At 47.5% G+C, this 17,011-nt stretch overlaps 1 protein-coding gene across 1 annotated transcript in view; it reads left to right on the top strand.

Moving 5' to 3' along the window:
* The window catches only part of LOC137433231 (glutamate receptor ionotropic, delta-1), an 889,585-nt gene that overhangs the window by 452,452 nt on the left and 420,122 nt on the right, over positions 1 to 17,011 (top strand). The window lies entirely within an intron of this gene.

Consider the following 17,011-nt stretch of genomic DNA (forward strand, 5'->3'; position numbering starts at 1 on the left):
GATAGTTGGGAAGTATTGGGGAAATAGGGGAATATTTACAAGCGGATATGGATGGAGGCCAATCTCATATCCGCAACAATATATATATGTGTGTATATATATATGTATATATATGGATGTATATATATGTATATATATGTATATATATGGATGTATATATATGTATATATATGTATATATATATGTATATATATATGTATATATATATATATATGTATATATGTATATTGTTACGGAATCGGGCGACGACACTCCCCTTACCGAGGGGGGGTTTAATCCCCTCGTCTTTTCAAGCTGGCCGTCTCCATTCCTGGACCCACCCCGCTCCTTTGTGGGATAGGATTGGCCAAGGTGATTGGTCAAGGGATTCCCGGACACCTCCGCCAACCCCTCCACAAAGCAGGTGGATGGCCCCGCTCGAATCCCGGACAAGATGGTATTTTGCCAAGCGGTTTAGCAGTCCGGAATCCGAGCCGTTAGCAATTGACTAAACCCGATTGCGAAGCGGTTCGGCCAAAATCGCGCCACAGGTACTCAATGGGGAAAACACGAAGGCGATCGGACGAGAATGAAAGCCAAAGTAGTAAGGAGGAACGGGTATTTATTACTAATTATTTACACAACCCAAAGAAAGAGAAACGAACGTAATTTACAGAAAAAGACAGTGCAATTCTTAAACAGGCTTACTTATACCCAGGGACAAACAAACAGGACAAACTCACGTACACTAATGGGGTTCTCAGGCAGGAATGGCGGGAAGGATGAGAAGGGCAGACGGTCAAAAGAGCGGGCAGCAGGGAGGTCCGGGGATCGTGGCACGACGTCGAGGTCCGCGTGCACGCACTTGTTCTTGTTCAGCCACGAAAAACCCGGACGTCAGTGCTGGTTGGTATCATGAGCAAGTCGTGCCGATTCTCATTCGCCGCAGGACGTTCGAGCCAAGCAAAGGAATGAACGATCCTCTCAACTTTTGCTCCTTGCTCATGTGTCTTTCTCCCTCTCCCTCTCGTAACTTGCTCAAGCGCCTCCCTCCACAGAACCGCGGTGGGGGCTCCGCGCAACGGGTTTTATCTCCACCCCCGTGGACCCCTCACGAACCTGCCAGATCTTTCTCTCTCCGCCCTCTCAAGCCATGCCCACTGATTCCTGGTTGGTTGGTAAGGGCTGGCTGACTCCACCTTTGATGACGAGGTGGTGCCACGCCCGTGCTCTGCCGACTCCTCCCTCTTCTTCTCCGAGATGGAGCACATGGGCAATGGCGTCTTGGGGCAATCAAACGAGCCCCAGCCAAAGGGCAGCGAATGCTGCCTTACTGGCACTTTTAGGAGGCCATGGGGATATTGCAGGGGATCCATCTTATTTAATTTGATGCAACGGAGAGTCAATTATTGGACACACAGCCTTACCTGGAACACAGAATAATGGATATAACTATAGAGAGGTCCTATGATTCGCTACATGTTGTACATGGACTAACGAATGAGCACTTATTTCAATTAACAGCCAATTAAGGGGAAATGTACACAGGGGTTTATTTATAAGGGAATTTAATACTAAATTTACATGTGAAGGTTCTAAAAACCGCAACACAGCACCCTCATTCCTCATGGCACTGCTCGGGCCGAAAAAACTTTAACTTAATGTGACACGCAGGTGTAATTTCCCTCTACAATTAACCTTACCCTGAGTGCGACAGTTTTAAACACAAATAAGTATGTCCCCCTACTACGTTGCATCCTACCTAACAGATTCATGCCCACAATTAACCGAATTGCGGAATTAATTCTCAAACTATACATTTAGCCGGTGGGGAGCATTATTTACAAGTGACATTATTACATTATTTACAAAACGCAACCCAGGACCTGTCATTTTTCTGAGGAAACAAAAAGAAAAAGAACCCTGTGGGAAGGAGGAAAAAAAAAAACATGCACTGCATCGATACACCACCTCACATGCCCAGGTATGCAGAATTTTATTGCAATGCATCCCCGAGCATGCAAGCACCAAAGCACCAATCCTAAGCACCAGTTAAACACCATCCAGAGCTACATTGCACATGCAATAAAAAAAACAACTGGTGGTCTTCTTCCTCTGCTGCTCCCTCTGCTGGCCGTTGTCTCTTCCTGGTGTTGTTGTTCTTGGTCCTTCTTGGCTTGCGGCCTATTTGATGGTAATAAAACAAAGAGGCACACAACGCGTCCGCTGTTTTTATTTATGGCCAACAGGGGCCAACTATGGGTGGTCCACCTGTAGGCTTGGTGCCACCTCACTGAGGTCCGCAAGTGAAGATTTCTGGCCGCAATGGCCAGTCCCAGCAGAGGGGTCATGCCCCAAAATGTGGGGTCTATATGGTGTGGTGCTAGGCCACAAACGTGTGGTCCATAAGGTGGTGCATCGATCCAGGCAGCTGGCAGCGGGGGCTCGGGCACACAAATGCAGCTCCCGCACGCTCTCCCTCAGTGCCCAGAGAGCACGGTCCATGGGTGGGGAAGGAAGACAAAGCAGAGTCAGCGAGGGCAAGGGCGCAAGGGTACACATCAATAAAGGCAATGCAGAGTGAGGCGCGTCTGGAGAGCGAGCGGAGAAAGCTCGTCCCTAACGTACGCCACCCCACCTGTCTCCTACTCTACCCTTGCCCCTTACCCCGTATTTACAAAACAATTTACAATTCGTCTCTACATCTCGTCTCCCCATATCTCCCCGAATACCAAATTCGTTACCAATCCCTCTAACCAAATTTGCCATCACCCAATTCATCATCAGTCCCTCTTAAGGAGGAAGAGATGGAACAACCAGCGCAATGTCACACCCACGTCATGATGCGTCTCACATTCCCAAAAACATCTGCAACAAAAATACCAAAACAACCATGGCATGGCATGGAGTTCTGTCACCTCAGGTGAGTGGATGCAGATGGTGCGAGGAGATTCCAATCATAACTATCCTCTAAATGACATTAACACACTTTACACTACCCGGGGTCTTTCCCTGCAAAACCATTGGCCATTTTACTCTATGCGGTTCTAAAAACCAAACTCCCATTGACCAAACTGTGGTGCTCATCAATTTGGGGGTCTCACTCCCCCGATTCAACTCCCTGTGCCTTTGCACAATTTCGGGGCTGATTTGTGTGGCACCCCTAACAGGTCTACCTACCTGTGCGCCTCCGCCACGGAAGTTGCCACCCGAGCTTACCTGCTCCTCACTAACCTACCTGGGGAAGGCCCTCCCTGGCGCTTACCCCCTCGGTGCCCTCTCTGGCACTGGGCTACCCGGGTCCTTCCCCTAGATCCTCAGGCCCCATTGAACTCTAACTGACCCCCAGAGCCTACCTGCGGCCTCACCTGGCCGACAGACTACCAGTGGCGGAGCGCTCAACCAACCATACCTCTAACAGGCCACACGCCCAGCCATTTCACTCCAGTAATGCACCCATCCAAACACCATTCTACCACACGCACCACAGATGCCAACATCCACCACAATTTACCTATACCCTCTACCTACTTTTAAATGACCCTCCCCGGGTATTCGTGATAGGGGTCCATCTTCCCCATCCACTCCCTTCGCACCAACCACTCCACTCCACGTTTTCCACCATACTCACCCCACACCATCCATTCCATACTCCATTTACTCCAGACCATTTATTCCCCACAACCATTCTCTGCACACCTGTGCTTCACTTGCACACCTGTGCTCACACACACCTGGTGGCTCTTGCACCCTCATTTCCTCCCAGGCTTCTTCATTCAATACAATGCACAATCACCTCACACTTTTCACAATACTCTGCTCAATACACTTTCATGCTCAATACAACTCACAATCGCAATTATCCACTCATACACTGCATCACCTGATCTGCATACACTGCATCATCCTGATCATCATCGCCCTTCTAAAACTCGCGCTTCCCAGTCGCTCCTTATACTATTGCGCTCCCTCGTCATTATTATCCAACTAATCTACCTACGTCCCCTACTACAGGTAGCATGTCGCTACTTAACCCTACCGTTACCTATGGTCATTTCTCTAGATCCCTAATCCATTATCCAAACCCTCCCTCGGCGAGCTTACACTGCCAAAACCCCAAAACTAATGCTCATGTGCCCGGGGAAGTGAGGGATGGTGGATTTACCACATTGGCTATCTCTCACTATCAATTTCGCCCATCCAATTCTTGCCAACCAAATTTGCCAATCACTGCCAATCATTCTTGCCCATCAATTTTGCCAATCAAATTTCACTACCCCTACCATCCTCCGTTATTCTGAGCCTCGGTGCGTCGTTACATGCTCAAAGCTCGGCTTCGCCAAGCCGAGCAATGAATGCGGGTGGTTTGTTTCCTGCAGGTTGGGTCCGTCCGGCATTCGGTTCAGGGGAGGCGGCATGCTCGGGCCGAGGCCCCACAGTCCATCGCGGCGCAGAACCTTGCGGTCTCCGGCCCGACGACCGAAGCTCGCCCGGTCGGAACCCCGTCCCCGCCAGGGAGCGAAGGTCCGACCTGGCCCCCCTCCCCCGGAATCGCGCCGATCGCTGCTCTGACGCGGCACCGACCATTCAGTGCGGGACCCGGCCCGAATCGTGCACGACGCTCCGAAGAGGAGCGAGACGCTTACGGTCCCGGCCGGTCCTCGCTGCAAACAAAGCGCATCGCGCACCGAGTGCTCGCGTCGGCTATCCGTCGCCCTAAGAGCTGCCCCTGTCCACGTCGATGCCTTACTCGCATGCTCACACGCATACGCGACCCCTTTCACACTCACCAAGCCCAGCGTCTCAGCGCCTCTCATGCATTCCACACACTCCGTTCATTCTAACACCGCACTCCCTGTTACACACCACACCTCTCGCGCACCTTCTTGCGCACACTCTCCTGTTACACACCACACCTCTCGCGCACCCTTCTTGCGCACACTCTCCTGTTACATCCTCTGTAACACTCAACCATCACGCACTCCGATGTGCTCTCCCGCACCCGCGCCACCACCAACTCACTCTCCGTGTCACACTCCGTACACTTACGCTCCGACGTGCCTTCTCGCTCGCACTCGGTATCACTCCCACACTTTGTAATACACTCATTCCCCGATGCACACTTTTTTTCTACAAGCGCGCCATTTCCACTCACCCCACTCACAAGGGACCCTTCACCAACGCCCGGATGCTTTCTCGATCCCAAGCGCGCAAAAATTCTTTTTGCGCCAAACATCCTCCTACAAAATCTCCCCGCACAATATACAGCACGACTCACCTGGGCGCTTCTTCTCCTTCGCTCCAACACCACCTGCAAATCTTTATTGGGGCTATTAAGCACAGCATCGTGATGTGAGCACGGACTTTGCACATTATCCATCTTTTCCTCCAACGAGTGGTTTTCTAAGTCAGGCGTCTGCTTAATCCCAATTTCCACTAGTGGTTCGGTTTCTTTGCCAATTTGAATTAATTCCCTTCCTTTAATATCTTCTTTTCCCTCGGCGACCGCTGGCTCTGGTAAAATTTCCTTTTCTACCTCGGCGGTCGCCGGTTTTTCCATACCCCGGGTCGCGATCTCTACCCTGGTCCAGTTACCTGTGCCTTGCTCCGACTCGCTCAACCTGCGCTCCTCGAGTCACGTTACCTCATCGCGTACCCTTGGAACCTGTTTGCCCGATCTGCGGTCAATGTCTTCCTGTACTCTTTTCGCCGTGGCGTTCATTTGCTCCTGAAATCCCTCCGGGTTGTACCTTGCTTCGTGCCTCACTTTACCCATGTCTATCCCCCAGGTAGCCATCATTGCATCGAATCCCTTACTGTCACCCATCAGAGAGGCACCGAAATGCATCATCAAAAGGCCCCAGTCCATTGGCACTGCGGGCCCGGCTATCTCCGTCACGTACGGGAGGCCGCCATTTCGTGTGCCCGCAACCGCACCTTCTTTGCTCTCCTCTTCCAATATTCCCACTTCTTTCCTGGGGTCCTGGGTCGATTCTACCCCCACCGGCATCCAACCGCCTTGATCATCCATGGCACGATTTAATTTGGATGTTAAATAAAATTTCGGCCACTCCAAATTTTGACCAAATTTTTCAAGGTGGATTTAAAAATTTGGTTCGGGTCCAAATCCCACTCCCCAACACCAATTGTTACGGAATCGGGCAATGGCACTCCCCTTACCGAGGGGGGGCTTAATCCCCTCGTCTTTTCAAGCTGGTCATCTCCGTTCCTGGACCCACCCCGCTCCTTTGTGGGATAGGATTGGCCAAGGTGATTGGTCAAGGGATTCCCGGACACCTCCGCCAACCCATTCACAAAGCAGGTGGATGGCCCCGCTCAAATCCCGGACAAGATGGTATTTTGCCGAGCGGTTTAGCAGTCCGGAATCCGAGCCGTTAGCAATAGACTAAACCCGATTGCGAAGCGGTTCGGCCTAAATCGCGCCACAGGAACTCAATGGGGAAATCACTAAAGCGATCGGACGAGAAGGAAACCAAACGGGTAAGAAATAACAGGGATTTATTAATTATTTACACAACAACCAAAACCAAGGAAGAGTAGAACGAAAGTAATATACAGAAAATGGAAGGAGCAGAAGGACACAGAGCAATTCCTTAGAACAAGCTTAACTTATACCCAGGGACAAACAAACAGGACAAACTCACGTACACTAATGGGGGTTCTCAGGCAGGAATGGCGGGAAGGATGAGAAGGGCAGACGGTCCAAAGAGCGGGCAGCAGGGAGGTCCGGGGATCGCGGCACGACGTCGAGGTCCGCGTGCACGCACTTGTTCTTGTTCAGCCACGAAAAAACCCGGTCGTCAGTGCTGGTTGGTATCGCGAGCAGTGCGTGCCGATTCTCATTCGCCGCAGGACGTTTGCGCCAAGCAAATGAATGAACGATCCTCTCAACTTGTGCTCCTTGCTCATGCGTCTCTCTCCCTCTCCCTCTCGTAACTTGCTCAAGCGCCTCCCTCCACAGAACCGCGGTGGGGGCTCCGCACAACGGGTTTTATCTCCACCCCCGTGGAACCCTCACGAACCTGCCAGATCTTTCTCTCTCCGCCCTCTCAAGCCATGCCCACTGATTCCTGGTTGGTTGGTAAGGGCGGGATGACTCCACCTTTGATGACGAGGTGGTGCCACGCCCATGCTCTGCCGGCTCCTCCCTCTTCTTCTCCGAGATGGAGCACATGGGCAATGGCGTCTTGGGGCAATCAAACGAGCCCCAGCAAAAGGGCAGCGAATGCTGCCTTACTGGCACTTTTAGGAGGCCATGGGGATATTGCAGGGGATCCTATCTTATTTGATTTGATGCAACGGAGAGTCAATTATTGGACACACGGCCTTACCTGGAACACAGAATAACGATATAACTATAGAGAGGTCCTATGATTCGCTACGTGTTGTACATGGACTAACTAAGGTGCACTTATTTCAATTAACAGCCAATTAAGGGGAAATGTACACAGGGGTTTATTTATAAGGGAATTTAATACTAAATTTACATGTGAAGGTTCTAAAAACCACAACAATATATATGTATATATGTATATGGGAGCGTACGCTGGATCAGAACGTCGCTGCATCCTTGGACGACTCCTCAGCACAATCCGAACACACACCACTGTGTGTGCTACGGAATAAGTTGTTTTTACGGCCGCCGGGGTGCAAATCCTGCCACCAATCTCCTTGAGAGAGGACCCAGTACGCTGGTACTCATTCCGCTGACCTGGGAAGGATGACTGACTGAGTCAACCCCACCTGGTATTAATTCAACAGCTGAATTGGATTCGAACTCAGGACCTTAGGAATCCAAGGCCGCTGCCTTAACCATTAGGCCAACATCAAGTATACATCTGGATAGGTACATACAAATATTGTAATGATATGTTTATTCGTTTGTTTGATGGAGTTTCGATCTTCTTGTCTAGCTTGAATTCCATTAGCATGTACAAGAGCCAATGCACAGTTGTTGGCATGGCAACCAAGACACATCCTCTAAGTTTGCTCTTTGTCATTATCAAGGTGTTGGAATGCACAATTGCTCAAATTTGAAATGATTCTTGTAAAGTCGACTTTACTAATCACCAGATTGGATGCTTACCCTTGAATAAATGTCCCATGTGTATTTTAAGCTGATTGTCCATACTGATCAATAATTTCCAATGTTTCTCCAGGAATGCTTCCTGTTATTCTCCAAATATAGGAGGAGTGAACTACTTCCTGAAGTTTTATTTTGACAATAAGTTATATGTTATTGAGTTAAGTTAAATGTTAAGTTATTTAATATGGTGTTATTTTACGTGAACAGAAATGGATGGCATCTCTTTTGTCCATTTCATTATTTCTCTATTATAGCATCATGTCTGCTATAACATCTTTCTGATAGAAAATGTCTGGTTCGAAGGTGAATTGGTTTGAGACAGGTTAACAGCCTTTCTTTACGTGCATTGACGTAGTCACCCAACACAGTATAATAAATGTGTCTAATGTACCGAACAATGATAATGATGGTCAAATGTTGAAGATCCAGCATGAATCTGTCCTCCATATTGCTCGGTGTTACCATGTGTTATACTTATACTAGGCTGTTATCTTCAACACTCGTGACAAACGCTTTAATTTTAACACACGTGAAGCTGTGAGTCACGTTCTCTTCTATTACCACAAATATTTCTGCTTGGTTCTATGTGAAGACCATAAAATATGTTGTGCATTTCATTTAGCCTTCAGGAGAACGTTTTTCCTCCCATTCCACCACTAAAAAGTGTTTTGCATCCCACGACCCCAAAACAAAAAGTGTGTCTTCATTCCATATTCCTAGAATAGACATTGCCTGGCAGGATAGCCGAGTGGTACACACCCTCGCCCCCGAGTCGTCTCACCTGGGTTTAAATATCGACCCAGATATAAACCGTCTTCCTGGTGTCTCGCAGGCATGGTGAGCCGTCTGCGTGTGTGCCGGCCATCGGAGGGGCGTTAAACCGGTCGTCCCATCTCCTGGAAATAGTCGGTGGATGTTATAGATCCCACTGTGTCCTTCGCGAAGAGGCGTTGAGTTATCGCAGGCAGCCTGAACAAATTGCAAATTACAAACCCCGCACCAATGTGCAAAGGTCCTGCATGTTCTGCATCGTTTTCCTTCTGCACACAGAATTGCAGGATTTTCCCAATGACTTCAAACTGAATGGACTGTCAGAAGTTAAATGGTGGCATTTATCAATGCAACTGCATCTCTGCTGCACCCTTCATCCAGCTGACAGACAGCTAGAAAGTGTTGCTAAGGGAAAGACTTAAAAACAGAAGAAGATTTTGCTGAACAACGAAGAGCAAGTTGAACCACATCCTTCCGTGCACCTGGCACAGTAAAACATCAGATTTTCCATGAATACCAATTTGATAGCAATTTACTGATCGGGCTGCTGCTCACGATGCTCTGGACTACGCGTGCACACTTCACACACAGAGGAATGTACACGAGCACAGAAGAAGATCAGCATTGTTGGTGCAACTTTTTCATAAAACATCACATTAGTAAATGATAGGATTCGGAAATGATCTTCGGTGTGCGCTGCAATTGTGTGTTCGCCATCGTACCAAACAAGACTGTCGAATGCATCAATGACATTCTCATCTCTTTTTACAATCAATAAATCTGTTGCTGTGGAGAGCCGTCGAATGACCTGAATATCAATGTAGTGCTGTAAGAAGGGGTGCCCCAGCAGGGAATATCGTTTGTCTACTTTGTATTCATTTCATTCCGTCATTTCCCAACAAAAAATGACATAGATGTATGTCATTTCGTTCTTTTGTTTTTCCCTTTTGTATTGACGTATTACCATGTCATTTAAATTTGACCCGTTCAGCAAAATCCCAATTTTTTTTTGTTCCAATTCCTTTAGGAAACTGCTCTTATCGACCATGACTGCACGGACAGAATTGTAATTGGCAAGCTTGCCGCTTTAACTTGCCCTAAGATTGAAGCTTGTTCATTGATATCATACGTAGTGTAAGGTCAATGCTGCACAGGTGTGCAAAATCATTTCATCCCAATATTTTTGCACATAAATTGCAAAAACAACCCAATAACAACCATGGAGCGAGCTATTGAGATGACCTGCATTAAAACAAAGGAGACCTGTGTAAAACAGCAATATTGCTCTGTGCAACATAAGCACGTACGTATGTTATACGAACAACCAAACAAGGATGCAAAAAGAGGCCATTTGGTTCATTTTGGTGATTTCATTAACTTCATTTAAGCCATTAATTAGATATTGGAATCTTACTACTTAGCCTACTCAAGATATTGAAATTTTCCAAGTACGCACACTTCCTGGACTTGCCTGTGCAGGTGTAGCTAATTATATATACTAGGGCATGCCCGTACTATATATATATCTAAAAGTATATCCCCCCCCCTCTATTTACATGCAATGGTTTGGTCCAAAGCGAACGGCTTGCGAGTACGGTGACAATCCCCCCCCCCCTCTATTTACATGAAATGGTTTGGTCCAAAGCGAACGGCTTGCGAGTACGGTGACAATCCCCCCCCTCTATTTACATGAAATGGTTTGGTCCAAAGCGAACGGCTTGCGAGTACGGTGACAATCCCCCCCCTCTATTTACATGAAATGGTTTGGTCCAAAGCGAACGGCTTGCGGAGTTTGGTAAAGAAATCGCCATATCGTGCACAAACGCGCAGGAAAGCAAAAGAATCGCAAATTAGTTTTAATTAGTTTTAAAACATAGTTTAACGCCCGAGCGAGTTTAACGCAATCGCAAATCGCATCGCAAAGCGAAAGAATCGCAAATTATTTTAATTAGTTTTAAAACATAGTTTAACGCCAACATAGCGCCAACATAGTTTGCCGACGGGAAATAAATGAATACGCTCTCAAATGTGCCGTCCGAGGCAGAGTCTGTTCGCCACGTTCGGCACACGTGATAGCTCGCTGCTCTCTGATTGGTTGAATCGTTTTTTGGACATAGCTCGGTAACTACTTCTCCGATTAATTTAAAACCTTGAAAAGGCACATCCTCGGGTCCCCAGCAATATACCTGGCAAGTTTCAAGTATATCGGACCGGTAGTTGTCGAGAAACAGCGGTCGCATACAGACACACACACACACAGAGATTGCTGGAATTATAGATAGACTAGGGCATGCCCGTACTATATATATATCTAAAAGTATATCCCCCCCCTCTATTTACATGCAATGGTTTGGTCCAAAGCGAACGGCTTGCAAGTACGGTGACAATCCCCCCCCCCCCCTCTATTTACATGAAATGGTTTGGTCCAAAGCGAACGGCTTGCGAGTACGGTGACAATCCCCCCCCCCCCCCTCTATTTACATGAAATGGTTTGGTCCAAAGCGAACGGCTTGCGAGTACGGTGACAACCCCCCCCCCCCCCCCTCTATTTACATGAAATGGTTTGGTCCAAAGCTAACGGCTTGCGGAGTTTGGTAAAGAAATCGCCATATCGTGCACAAACGCGCAGGAAAGCGAAAGAATCGCAAATTAGTTTTAATTAGTTTTAAAACATAGTTTAACGCCCGAGCGAGTTTAACGCAATCGCAAATCGCATCGCAAAGCGAAAGAATCGCAAATTAGTTTTAATTAGTTTTAAAACATAGTTTAACGCCAACATACGCCAACATAGTTTGCCGACGGGAAATAAATGAATACGCTCTCAAATGTGCCGTCCGAGGCAGAGTCTGTTCGCCACGTTCGGCACACGTGATAGCTCGCTGCTCTCTGATTTGTTGAATCGTTTTTTGGACATAGCTCGGTAACTACTTCTCCGATTAATTTAAAACCTTGAAAAGGCACATCCTCGGGTCCCCAGCAATATACCTGGCAAGTTTCAAGTATATCGGACCTGTAGTTGTCGAGAAACAGCGGTCGCATACAGACACACACACACACACACACAGAGATTGCTGGAATTATAGATAGATAACCACTGATGCAGTGGCCCCAATCGATAAGACCAGGAATTTTGAATTGGTTCAGGATGCCAGCGATAATTTTCTCCTGTTCGCAAAACACACAATGGGGTATTTATAGTCCACCAACATGTGGAAAATGGATCCCGGAAGTAATCGCATTCCCAATGACAATGCATCATCTCAGTGCATGTGATAAACCAGTTAGTTACCGTATTATTTCTAAAAAAAATAAAGAAACAAGCAATGAAAACATTTTTAAACAAGAAAGAGCAATCAGAGATTGCAAACCCTTGCCAGGATGTATTTTCAGTGGTTGTTAAGGCTTTTGTGTTAAAACAAATATGGCGGCCGAACCACGTCACCGATGACGTCATAATTTTTATTTTTTTTCTAAACTAATTTATTCCTTGATTATGCTCAAGAAATTTCATCTTGATCGGATGAAGTTTTGTACTTGTCGAATTATGACGTCATAATGGAGGAAACTGTGACATCATTATTGACAAATTTTATTCCCCATGGAGAGTTCTTTACAATGAGCCATGTCTCAATTTTTTCTATTCAGCACTTTCGGAGATATAGAGGTGCAAATTTTTTCGTTTTTTTCAAAGATGGCGGCCAAACCACGTGACCTATGACGTCATAAATATCATTTAAAAATTCTACAGGTGGAGTTTGTGTGTGTGTTTTGTGTGTGGTGTGTGTGTGTGTGTGTGTGTGTGTGTGTGTGTGTGTTGGTTGTTATCTCCATTTGCAGGTTCAGGAGGTGGAACGAAGTCCTCCCAGGACCCAAAGTATCCACCTCCTCTTCGGTAACGGATCCCGGTTCATGGACCAAACTGTTCAACTTTTCAGATTTTTGTTCCAAGTTCTCATTTCACGATCGTCACCGAACCTCGGATTGCCTCCTGTTGTAGTTCATTTGTGGTAATATTCCCGGGAATAATTTTCAAAATATCTGTGAGGTTCTTCTTCATCATTCCTGTTGCTCCAATTATCACTGGGCCAATTTCCATGCTCTTCAGCTTCCAAGATATCTTCACCTCATTTTGAGGTCTCTTGACCTCATTTTGAGGTCCTGGTATTTGGCCATTTTCTTGATATCTGCATTGTTTCGGCCAAAATCGCTGGGTACTGATATCTCAATCATCAATGCTCTCTTTTCCTTTTTGGTCCAGAGTACAATATCCGGACGCAATGATTTTTTTTATTTTTTTTGAACACAAAGTCGAGGCTCGTGAAAGAGCTAACTAACATTTATCAAACAAACAAATCAAACAAACAAGCAAACGAAGTATATAAAAAGGAGAGTGGTCGACAAGATGGGGAGAGAAGGGGAGGCAGCACACAAACACAACATTAATTTATTTATTTATTTTTGTATACAAGATTGAGGCTCGTGAAAGAGCGAACATTAATCACACAGAAAGACAAACCGACACATAAAACATATAACATCGGGAGCGGTAGACAAGATGGGGAGAGAGAGGGAAGGACACAAACACAACATTTGAGAGCAGGGACAGAGAGACATGGAGACATCGAGAGATCTGTGAGAGGGAGAGGGCTTTTGGGGGGGGGGGGGCATGGGAAGGGGGAGGGGTGGGAGAGGTATAAAACAAATGGACACTGCCAAGACTTCCAGGAAAGAAGTTGGAATTTCAAATAAGGTGGATCTGGGGTGAATTAGCGGGGGTAGAAAAGATCAAGGTTTTGGATGGGGGAAGATAAGAGATGGTGGTGAACAGCTGTTTTAAAGACCTAGAGGGAGGAGTGGGATTGAAGGGAGTGAGGGAGTTTGTTCCAGAGGCGGGAGAAAAGAGGAATGAAAGAGTGAAGGTGAGCAGAGAGCCGAGATTTCGGCAGTTTAACCATCAGAGGGTTGCTGGCAGATCTTGTGCGACCTGTAGGAATATTTGGGGGACAGAGCACAGAGAGAGCTTTTTTTTTCTTTTTTTTTTTTTTTTCTTTTTTTTTTTTTGTATACAAGATCGAGGCTCGTGAAAGAGCGAACATTAATCACACAGAAAGACAAACCGACACATAAAACATATAACATCGGGAGCGGTAGACAAGATGGGGAGAGAGGGGGAAGGACACAAACACAACATTTGAGAGCAGGGACCGAGAGACATGGAGACATCGAGAGATCTGAGAGAGGGCGATGGCTTTGGGGGGGGGGGGGGCATGGGAAGGGGGCGGTGGGAGAGGTATAAAACATATGGACACTGCCAGGACTTCCAGGAAAGAAGTTGGAATTTCAAACAAGGTGGATCTGGGGTGAATTAGCGGGGGTAGAAAAGATCAAGGTTTTGGATGGGGGAAGATAAGAGATGGTGGTGAACAGCTGTTTTAAAGACCTGGAGGGAGGAGTGGGATTGAAGGGAGTGAGGGAGTTTGTTCCAGAGGCGGGAGAAAAGAGGAATGAAAGAGTGAAGGTGAGCAGAGAGCCGAGATTTCGGCAGTTTAACCATCAGAGGGTTGCTGGCAGATCTTGTGCGACCTGTAGGAATATTTGGGGGACAGAGCACAGAGAGAGCTGGGGGTGCAAGGCCGGAGAGGAGTCGGTAGAAGACAGAAAGACCACCTACCTGCCTGCGGTGAGTGAGTGAAAGGCCCTCAGAGATAGCTTCATCGCGGGAGATTCCAATAATTCTGAAAGCTTTGGTTTCAACAGCGTGAAGCCGAGCTAGGTGTGAGGCAGGAGCACCGGCCCATAGGGGAGAACAGTATTCCATTGAGCTGCGGATGAAAGCCTTGTATGTGGTGAGGAGCTCAGGTGTGCCGAGGAAGGACTTCGCACGACGGAGGATGCCCAGTCGGCGACTGGCTTTGGAGGCCAGCTTGGAAATGTGGTTTTCCCAAGAAAGATCATGGCAGATAGTGAGACCCAAAATCTTGAGCGACAGAACTTCTTGGAGAGGATTGTTGAGAAAGTAGATGGGAGGGTTGTCCAGTCGATCTTTTCGGAGAGACATAGTAAGAGTGTGAGATTTGTCAGGATTGAAAGACATGTTCCACTTGTTTGACCAGTCTGTGATTTTGTCCAGGTCTTCAGAGAGTGAGGAGGCAGCAGACTGCCGATCTGAGGGAAGAGGAATGGAGCGGCAGAGAGTGGAGTCATCAGCAAAGAGATAGAGAGGATTTTCGAGAGAGTCAGAGAGATCATTGATGAAGACCAGAAAAAGCACGGGGCCCAGAACACTGCCTTGGGGAACTCCAGCCTGAACAGGAAGAGGAGATGAGAGAAACCCATTCAGGGCCACACGTTGACGACGACTAGAGAGGAAGTCCGCCAGCCATGCGTGGAGATTTCCATGGATACCAAAGGAGGAGAGTTTGGTGAGCAGAGCGGGGTGCCAGACCGTGTCGAAGGCACGTGATATGTCGAGGGAGACAGCTCTAATTTCCTGTTTGGCATTGAGGACCTCCATCCATTGTTGAGACAGCAGAAGCAGCATGTCCAGAGTAGAGTGACCTGGTCTGAAACCAAATTGATGATCAGAGATCAAGCCATTGGAGAAGAGGAAAGATTTCATATCCGAAGCAATGATGGATTCCATGACTTTGCTGATAATTGGGAGAAGGCTGATTGGTCTGTAGTTGCTAGGATCTGTTTTTGCACCTTTTTTGTGCAAAGCGGTGATGTTGGCTGATTTCCAAGCAGATGGCAGTTGACCTTGAGCAAAAGAGAGGGTGAAGAGAACAGAGAGAGGGTGAGATAGAGCGGCAGAGCAGGATTTTAGGACCCGTGGGCTGATGCCGTCTGGTCCAGTTGCAGAATCAGAGTCGAGGTTAGACAAAAACTCATCCACCTTGTCAGGAGAGAAGGACACAGAGTCCAGGAGCAGTTGGGTTCGAATGGGAAAGGTGGGAACAGAGAGAGATGGGTTTGGGACAAAAGACTTTGAGGCAAACACAGAGTTGAGGCATTCGGCTTTGTCACGTGCGATGTCAACTGTGTGGCCATTTGAGGTAAGGGAGGGGATGGAGGGGGAACCAACACCAGAAACATATTTGACCAGACACCACCAGCATTTGGAAGAGGGAGATAGGTTTGAGAGTTCAGTCTTGAGTGAGGAGAGATAGTGCTTCCTGGCACTCCTGAGGGTAGACACACACTTGCTCCGAGCTTGGTGGAAGGAACTGAGATTGCCTTCAGTTGGATTAGCCTTCCAAGAGGCAAAGGCAAGTTGTTTCAGGGCAACTGCCTCACCACAAGATTCAGCGTACCATGGATGGGAGGAAGGGTAAGACAACTGAAGACGAGATGGGATAAATCTGTGCATGAGAGAGAGCAGTTTGCTTTGGAAGAATTCCCAGGAAGAATTAATGTCAGAGGCAGTGGAGATGGGAGACCAATCCAGACGATTGATGGCTGCTTGAAGACCGTCCCAGTCGGCCTGAGTGAAATGCCAAACTCGTCGACGCTGAGGAGGCTCTCTGAGAATGGCCAGAGAGATGTCCACTTTGACAAGCACATGATCAGAAGAACCGATTGGAGCAGAAGAGAGCAGCAGACATTAGCAGGGAGGTTTGTCATAAACAATTCTAGAAGAGAAGATACTCCATTGGCTGAGATCCGGGTCGGGAAATTGACAGATTGTGTCAATCCCAGTGAGTCACAGAAGTCCTTTGCTGAGGTGTCATGACTGGTGAGAGACGAACCCACACCCAACCAGCTGGCATGATGACAGTTGAAGTCACCACATATGAGGAAGAGGGAGTTGGGATGAGTGGATAGAAGTTGGTCCATGTTGTCAGACATTGAAATGTAAATGGAGTCATCACTGTTTGGAGGACGGTACAGAACACATATGAACAAAAGGTGGGAGCGGAGAGGAAGCCGTAGCCAGAGGTACTCCTGGGGGTGAGGAGGAGAGAGGGCAGTGCAAGGAGAGTGAGGAAGAGAGTTTTTGATAAAGATAGCCACCCCACCACCAGGACGAGGCTCAGGTCTATCATACCGGAGGAGGGAGTAACCAGGAAGAGATATTAAGGAATCAGAGACATCTTCAAGGAGGAAAGTCTCTGTTAAGCAGATCAAGTCTGGATTGTCAGAAGCAACCTGTAT

This window comes from Myxine glutinosa, chromosome 8 (genome assembly GCF_964187855.1).
Source record: "Myxine glutinosa chromosome 8, kmMyxGlut1.1, whole genome shotgun sequence".
Lineage (NCBI taxonomy): Eukaryota > Metazoa > Chordata > Myxini > Myxiniformes > Myxinidae > Myxine > Myxine glutinosa.